This window comes from Elephantulus edwardii, unplaced genomic scaffold (assembly GCF_000299155.1).
Source record: "Elephantulus edwardii isolate Elephantulus edwardi_28Jun2011 unplaced genomic scaffold, EleEdw1.0 scaffold00133, whole genome shotgun sequence".
Taxonomy (NCBI): Eukaryota; Metazoa; Chordata; class Mammalia; order Macroscelidea; family Macroscelididae; genus Elephantulus; species Elephantulus edwardii.
In genome coordinates this window covers 6,251,619-6,261,104 of record NW_006399883.1, presented here as the reverse complement: position 1 = coordinate 6,261,104, position 9,486 = coordinate 6,251,619, and positions in this window count along the sequence as shown.

Sequence of the window (9,486 nt, the reverse complement as noted above, 5' to 3'; positions counted from 1 at the left end):
TGGCAGAGTGGAGGGGCGGCGAAGGAGAGGAAAACCTTTGATGAAATGGATCGATTCTGTGACTAGAGCGGTGGGAATAAGTGTGGTTGAGATGGCGAGGTTGGCACAGGATAGAACAGCATTTAGAGCTCTTGTACATAGGGTCGCTATGAGTTGCAAACAACTTGATGGCACATAGCAACAACAACATACAGAATAGTTCAACAGTGAGAAATTAAGAAATCACTTAACATGATGTATACTGCATTCCAATAGATGAGGGAGAGAACTGCTTAAAAGGGATATATGATTAGGTATTATTGTCATGACAGGAGTCCAGAATGAAGGCTGTACAGTGCAGTGGACTTGGGGGGAGAGATTGCATAGCAATGAAAGAGTTTTTCTTTTACTTATCAAAGAGAAAAGTGAATTTGGGGGAGGGGGTGGGCAGTGAGAAAAGTGCAACAATGAATGACTGGAAACCCTAAGTCTCTGTAAACTTTCATTAAAGTTAATAAAAAAAAAAACGAAACCAAGTTACTAATAGATATTGGAAAAATTAATCATTTAGAATTCTTAGAAATGAACAATAGCAGCATTGGGATAAAAATTAAAACATTTTAATATTTAGAAGCTCATAGGAAGAATTAATATAAAATACAAACAGAAATTATTGAATTAGCTAGGAGACAATAGAATAAATGAACGAGTAAATAGAGAAAAAAACAATAGAAGGAAACTGATACAGTGATGCTTTGGAAAATAATCTCCAGAATGGAAAAACCAAAAATTAACCTAATTATTTGAAAAGAGCAATAAAAGAACTCCTCTTTTGAAGAGTAGTATCTTGAGTCTTAAAAGCTTCTGAGTGGCGATCTGTAGTAGCTGGTGGTATCTGGTTGGCCCTGACTCATAGGTACCCTGTATACAAGAGTGGAAAACCTGAAGTCCCTGTCTGCTTCTCACAATCTCTGCTGCGCTCACACCCACTGTTGCACTCAACGCATCTTGTTGAGTATCTTTTCTTTTCTTTATGACTTTCAACTTTAGATGACTTTCTCCATATACAGACGCTTTCTGATAACATTCTCAAAATTTGTGGTTGTATTTTGTCTCAAAAAAGATATGTTGAAATCCTGACCCCGAGTATCTGTGAATTTCAGCTTATTTGAAAATGAGCTCATTTTGTTAGTTAATATGAAGTCAATAGGTAACTAAAGGCTCTTTATGACCAGAATCTTTAGATAAGAGTAGAAGAGACAGAGACACAAAGGATAAGATGGCCATTTCACAGTAGTGATAGAGATTGAAATGATACCATCACAAGCCAAGGAACACAAGGAGACACCAGAAGCTGAGAGATACAAGAAGAAGTCATCCACTAGAGCCTTCCGTTCAAGCTCGTCAGAGATAGGATGGTACAGGATAGGACAGGGTTCAGATCCATTGTTCATAAGGTCATTGACGTTAGTTGTAGACAACTTGACAGCATGTAACAACAACAGCAACAACAGCCTTCAGAGAGATTAAATCCTTACCACCATTTAAATTCAGGCTTCTAGCCTCTGGAATTGTGAAAGAATGGATTTATATTACCTTAAGTGATCTATTTTGTGATATTTTGTTACAGTAGCTCTAAGAAAGACTACACAAGATAAAATAAGTCTAAATGTCCAACAATGGGAGAATGTATAAATAGATTGTTGTTGTTGTTGTTGTTGTTGTTGTCAGATGTCTCATGCCAAGTATGACTCATAGCAGCCCTTTGAACAGTGAATCTGAACCCTATCCTATCCTGTGTCAACTTTACAGTTTCTGACACATTAGAGGCCACTGCAGCAGTCTCCAGGTCAAGGGTCCACTTAGTTAAGGGTCTTCCTCTCTTTCGCCGACCCTCCACCCTTCCCAACATCATGTCCCTCTCCAAGAAATAATCCCTCCTAGCAACATGCTCAAAGTATGTGAGGTGAAGTCTCATCTTTCTTGCTTCCAAAGATCACTCCAGTTGCACCCTCTCCAGGACGTATTTGTTTGTTCTTTGGTCGACCCATGAGATGTTCAGTGCTCTTCTCCAACACCACAATTCAGAAGTGTCAATTTTCCTTCTGTCATCCTTATGCATTGTCCAGCTCTCAGATGCATAGCAAGTAATTGGAAAGACCATGGCCTGAATCAGATATATTTTAGTCCTCAAACAGAAATCACTACTTCTCAATAATTTGGAGAGGTCTCTAACTGCAGATTTCCCCAGTACAATGCATCTCTTGATTTCCTGATTGCTGGTACCAACAGTGTTAATTGTGGATCCAAGTAAAATGAAGTGTTGACAGCTTCAATCTCTTCTCCATACAACATGATGTTATGTACTGGTCCAGTGATAAGAATCTTTGTTTTCTTTACATTGAGATGCATTCCATACTGAAGCCCCCATCCCTTTATATTCTGCAACATATGCTTCAAGTCCTCACTTTGAGCAAGTAAGGTTGTGTCATCTGCATAACTCAGCTTATTAATGAGTCTCCCTGATTCTGATACTACATTCCTCTTCATAAAGTCTAGCTTCGAATAATTTGTTCGCATACAAATTGAATAGGTACAGAGAAAGACTACAACTGTGACCAACACTCATCTTTATTTTAAATCATGCAGTGTTCCTCTGCTCTGTTAGCACAACAGCCTCCTGGTCCAGGTATAGATCTCACGTGAGCACAGTCAAGTGCTCTGGGGCTTCCATTCTTCTCAATGTCAGCTGCAACTTCCTGCAACTTATTATGATCCATACAGCCAAATGCCTTTGTATAGTCATCATAAATAGACATTCTTCTGTTATCCTTTACTTTTAGCCAGGATCCATCTGACACCAGCAATGGTATCCCTAGTGTTATGGCCTCTATAGAAAGGTGATGGCTGTGTTTGATGTGCAGTGACTAAGAATCAAACCTAGGTCATCTACGAATGTGTTTTGTCCTTCCCATTTTCCATTCCACATCTCTGACCACCACCTTTTCAGCTTACAAATGCAAAGCCCTTGCCCATTAGTTTGCTTCTTTGTTTTCTCTCAACCCTCACTTGGCGTCTGACAACATTCAACAAGTCTGTTTTGGAGAAAGTGCAACCAGGATACTCCCTAGAGACAAGAATAGTGAAACTTCATCTCATATACTTTGGGTATGTTGTCAAGGGGGTATGTTGGATATGTTGTGAAGGACTAGTTCTTGGACAAAAACATCATGCTAGGAAAATGGAAGGTCCCAGAAAGAAAAGACTCTTAATGAAATGATTGACATAGTACTGTAACAATGTGCTCAAGCATATCAGAGATCATGAAAATGGCACAGGGTAGAAAAAGGGAATTTTGGTGGCTTAGCGGTAAGGAATTGCCCTGCCAAATCAAAGGTGGTGGTGGTGGTTGTTGATGTTTAGTGCTGTCGAATCATAGACGGCTCATAGTGACCCTATGAACGAAAGACCTGTGCACTATTCGTACATAGAGTTTCCGGAGGCAAGCCATTTCGTAAGTGGATGCCACTCCTGCTTCCAGGCTTGTTTTAGTCGGGAAGCTCCAGCAAACACTGTCCACCATGGGTAACCATTATCAAAATAAAAGGTACATGGTCCAAATCTACCAGCTTCTCTGTAGGGAGAAGGATGGGCGATTTCCTGCCATGTAATTTCCTGCCTCTGAAAACCCACTGGAGGGTCAGCTTTGAGTCAATTCTGCTTGATTTGTTCATAAGATTGCTATGAGTTGTCATTGACTTGACGGCACCTACCAACAACGTATCGTCACAGTGAGTAGGCAATGAACCTTTCTCATGTTTTTTCCCTTCCCTCCTTACCTCTGGAATCTCAAAGTGGTGCAAGATTTAAATATCCAAAACCCAGTGTTCCCTATCAGTGGATCACCTAGAAGAGCTCAGAATAACCATAACTTTCTCTCAGGGGCACTATGCTTCCCCAGGCTTGAGAAAATATGAGGAAGCTGGAGGGACACAAAAGGCTAGGAACTCCTAGTGAAAAGGAGAAATGACAGATAATTTTCATCTGTTAAATAAAGAGAACAGATATAATTATCTCAAATTCCTTCCAGATAAAATTTCTGACTTTACAAGCACAAGGATTGACACTTTGGCTACAATAATGAGTTCAAATTTAGCAGCAACTGTGAGGATAGTACAGGAGTAGGCAGTGCTTCCTTCTGTTGTTCATGGGGTCAGCAGATGTTACAATCAACTTGACAGCATCTAATAACAATGAGCACCAGACATGTGCAACATTAATGAAGAATTCCCCAAAGCAGGCTCCTCTTGTTGTTGTTTTATATTGTCGAGTCTTCTGCAACTCATAGTGACCCTATGGACAATAGCTCTGAAACCTGGCCTATCCTGAGTCAGTCTCACTGCCTCTAACATACCTATCCTTATTACCCCAGTGACTGTGTCAATCCATCTCATTCAGGATCTTCCTCTCCTGCCTGCCTGTATTGTCCCTCCACCCATTCAAGAATGATGTCTTTCTCCAAAGACTGTCCCTCCTGGCAATATGCCCAAAGTGTGTCAGACAGAGCTTCAAAATCCTTGTTTCCAAAGAGTAACTTAGTTTTGTCCTCTCTAGGAAAGACCTGTTTTTTCTCTTGACAGCCCATGGTATGTTCAATACTCTTCTCCAGCACCACAACTCTAAGACATTGACTCTTCTCTACTGCTTCATCATTGTCCAGCTCTCTGGCATATATTGCATGTAACTGCAAAGACCATGGCCTGGTTATGGCACACCTTAGTCTTTAGACTGACATCATTGCTCTTAAGCATTTTGGAGAGATCCCTTACAGCAGATTTACCTAATGCAATTCATCTTTTGAATTCTTGACTGATATCAAGAATATTGATTGTGGAATCAAGAAAGCTGAAGCTGTGAACAATCTCAACCTCTTTCCCATCTATTATGGTACTACCAATTGGCCCAGGAGTGAGAATCTTTGGGAGTTTTTGTTTGTTTGTTTTGTTTTTCCACTAGTTTATTTATAAAACTTGAATAAAAATTCAAACAAATTCTTTAAATTTCTCTCACCCTCCCCCATCAAATTGTACAGCCAAATGATTAATCTCTCTCTCCCCCTGCACATCCACATTCCTCTACTTCCAGACTCTCCCACCCCTTCTAGATACTTAAACTACAATAATGGTTTTATTCAATATTTATTTTTGTGGGACTAAGTTAGTTCACTCAGTATAATGCTCTCCAGTCCCTCTGAAGTTAGGTAATAATTTAAAAAGTTATTGCTCCTGTATGATGCATGGTATTCCATTGTGTGAATGTACCATAATTTCTCCATCCATTCATTTGTGGTTGGACATTTGGGCTGTTCCCATGTTATTGCTATGGTGAATAATGTTGCTATGAACATTGATGTACAAATCCCCATTTGTGCCTCAGTTCTCATTTTCTCAGGGTATATTCCAAGTAGTGGAATAGCTGGGTCACATAGAATTGCTATGTTCAGCTTTTTGAGGAAGCACCAAACTGCCTTCCAGATTGTCTGCACCATTTTACAATCCCACCAACAATGTATTTGAGTTCCTTTCTCACCACATCTTCTCCCACATCTATTACTTTCTGCCCTGTTAAACTTTGCCGCTGTTACTGGAGTGAGATGGTACCTCATTGTGGTTTTGATTTGCATCTCTCTTATTGCCATTGATTTGGAGGATTTGTTCTTATGTCTGTTTGCCATTCAAATATCTTCCTCTGTCAAAATTCTTTCCATGTCTTTTACCCATTTTGTAATTGAGTTATCAGTCTTTTTCTTGTGGAATACTCTGTAAGCTTTTGTTATAAGACTCTTGTCTGAGATGGTATTACCAAATGTTTGTTCCCAGTCTGTACGTTTTCTTTTCACCCTGTTGGAAAAAAATGTTTGATGTGCACATGGATTTAATATTTAGAAGGTCCCATGCATCAATTTTATCCTCTTTAGAGTGTGCATTTCTGGTTGTATTTGAAAGTCTCTTTATACCTTGTTTGTCTCTTATGAATGTTATGGTTTGGGTTATTGACCTTTGGGCCCCATGATTTTTGTCATTTTGTATTAGACATTCTTGGCCTTTATTCCAGAGTCTAGTTAATCTGTCTATATTGTTCAATTTGAGAAGCCTAAAAGGAATGGGGATGCAGAGGAAATTTACCTTTGGACATCGCATAATTAATTCTTTCTTTAGCACTTATTCTAGCTGAAAAGGAGTTTTGGTGGTATATTGGTTAAGCAATCAGTTACTAATAAAGGTCAGTGTTTTGGATCCAGTTATCTACTCCCTTAAAAATTTCAACCTAGGAAATCCCATAGGAATTGTGGCTGACATTGAAAATAATGGAAATCCTAGAGCACTGAGAATCTTCGGGGGGGGGGTATATTGAACTTCAATTTATATTGGAGACTGCAGTCCTTGACCTTCTGAAGCAAACACCTCAGGGCTTCCTCAGTTTGGCAAGCAAGGTTATGTTGTTTGCATAACACAGATTGTTGATGAGTCTTTTTTCCAATCCTCATACCACATTCCTCCTCAAAGCCCAGCCTCACAAATGATCTGTTTCATGTACTGATTGGAAAAAGTATGGAGATAGGGTATATCCCTGATTCACTCCTTTCCTGATTTTGAACCATGCAGTGTTTTCTACTCTGTTCTGACAACTGTCTCCTAGTTCAAGTAAAGGTTTTGCATAAACACACTCAAGTGTTCTGGGATTCCCATTCTTCCCAGAGTCAGCCACAATTTGTCGTGATCCACACAGTCAAATTCCTTTGCATAGTCAATGAAACACAGATAAACATTCTTCTGGTACTCTGCTCTCAGCCAAGATCCATCTGACATTGATGATGATACCCTTAGTGCCACAATCTCTTCTAAATCCAGCTTGTACTTCTCCAGTCATTTTTTTACAATCTTTAGTAGGGTCTGATCCAGGCTATAGTCTTGGCAATTACATGCTATGCCTCAGAGAGTTGGACAATGAATAGGGATGATAGAAAGAGAATTGATGTCTTTGAGCTGTGGTACTGGAGAAAATTATTGAATATACCATGGACTGCTAGGAGAACAAACAGGTTTGTCCTGGAGAGGGTGAAAGCAGAATGCTCCTTGGAGTCAAGGATTCTGAAGCTTCTTCTGACATACTTTGGGCATGTTGCAAGGAGGGACTGGTCCTTGGAGAGGGACATCATGTTTGGGAGAGCGGAGGGGTGGCACAGGAGAGAAAGACCCTCGATGAGATGGATCGATTCTGTGAGTGGAGTGATGGGAATGACTGTGTTTGAGACAGTGAGGCTGTCACAGGATAGAATGGCATTTAGGGCTCTTGTACATAGGGTCTCTTTGAGTGGCAAGCGACTGGATGGCATATAACACAACAACAACAGTAGGATCTAGCTTGTGTGTGATATTAATGATACTGTTTGAAAATGTCCACACTCGGTTGGATTATTATTTTTGGAATGAGAATAAATATTCTGTTTCTTCTGACATCCACCTCAGTCTTTTGTTCTTCCTCTGTCTTTTTAATGACTGACCTTTTGCGTTCTTCATGGATGATATTCTTGATATCCTCCCACAGCTCATCTTGCCTTTGCTCATTAATGTTCAAGGCCTCAAACCCGTTCCAGAGATAGTTTTTAAATACAGGTGATAGAGACTCAAGATAAAATTTTGGTTCTTATGGACTTGATTTAATTTTCTTTAGCTTCCATTTGAACTTGCATGTGACTTGTAATTTACCCAAATGTAATTTTGCTTCTTGGAATCATGGATTTTCTACAACAAAAACCACTTAGTTTCTTTGTAGAAAACAGGCCATTTTCAAATGAGTAATACTTTTTTTTAAAAAAAAAAAAAAAGAAAAAACATTCTCCATGACTGCACTAAATACTGTGTGCTCACATTAAAAGTAAAAACACACCCACTGGATTTCATTCTACTTGCAATTCTGACATGCCTTACATCAAGAAACTCAAGCTCACATCTGATTGTTGGATTTCTATTTGAATTCAACTTGATGGAAGTTTTGTGGATTTTTAAGCCATGAGAAAAATCATTAAAGTAAAAAAAAAAATCTTGACTTGTTAGAATGTCCTAATAATCAAGATAATCATCTAATGTAATTAATCATTCCCCTTATTTTGAAAAGCAGGATTGCTTAATGGTCATAATAAAGCCCTATATGGAGTTCTGTCACTGACACATGGTAATCATATGACTTTAGCCATGTGCTAGCATTGTAAACTTGCAATTTGTCTTATTTTCTTCATCTTCAAAATTATGCAATACTAGCATCCACCCAGGAAGGATGCCTACATGGGAGAAGGACAGGCAATCTCCTTCTGTGCTGTTAACTACTCTGAAAACCCACTGGTGGGTCAGCTATGAGTCAGTTCTGATTTAAAGGCACACCACAACAAGACTAGTGATGTCATGACAGGAGTCCAGAACGAAGGCTGCACAGTGGAGTGAACTTGGGGAAGGGATTGTATAACAATGAAAGAATTTTTCTTTTCCTTTTCAAAGAAAAGAATGAAGGGGAGTAGCGGTGGGCAGGGAGAAAAGTGCAACAATAAATAAATGGAAATCCAAAGTCTCTGTAAATTTTCATTAAAATTAATAATAATTAAAAAAATAATTAAGAAAAAGGGAGTAGAGATGTCAGTTTAAAGACAAAGGTGTGCCTGACCCAAGTCAGGGGGTTGTTTCTATTGCTTCATATGTATGTGAAAGTTGTACAATTAATGAGGATGACAGGCGAATCAATGCCTTTTAATAGTGTTGTTGGCCAAGAGTTGGCAGAATATACAATGGTCTGCCAAAGATCAAACAAATCTATCTTGGGAAAAGTGCAGCCAATGCGCTCCTTAGAGACAAGGATGGTGAAATTTCACCTCAAATACCTTAAGCATGTCATCAGGAGGGAGCAGTCCATGGAAAAGACGTTCTACTTGGAAATGCAGAGGGTCAACAAATGAGAGGAAGATTCTCAATGAGATGAACTGACACAGTGACTGCAACAATAGGCTTAAGCACAGCAGAAATGGCAAGCACAATGTCAGGTTAGACACAATTTTTATCTGTTGTATAGAGACTTGCTGTAAGTCAGTTAATCCAATGGCACATAACAAGAAGAAGTAAAGTTTAAGATTTCTAGTGGCACACTGACTAAAGTATTAGCCTACTAACCAGAAGGTTTGAAATTTGAAAATATCAGATGCTCACAGGAGAACTATATAGGAGTCTATTTCCGTTAGGATTTACAGCATTAGAAGCCCTTGGAAGCCCTTCTACTATGCCCTAGAGTATCACTGTGGACTGCAGTAGACTCAGTGTCAAGGGGTTTGGTGGATTTTTTTAGTAGAGTTATTTCACCTTCAATCTGTCCATCTGTTACACTACAATAGCTATGTTACAATCTTTATCAACAATCTGCGCTATGCGGATGACACAACCCTGCTTGCTGAAACTGAAGAGG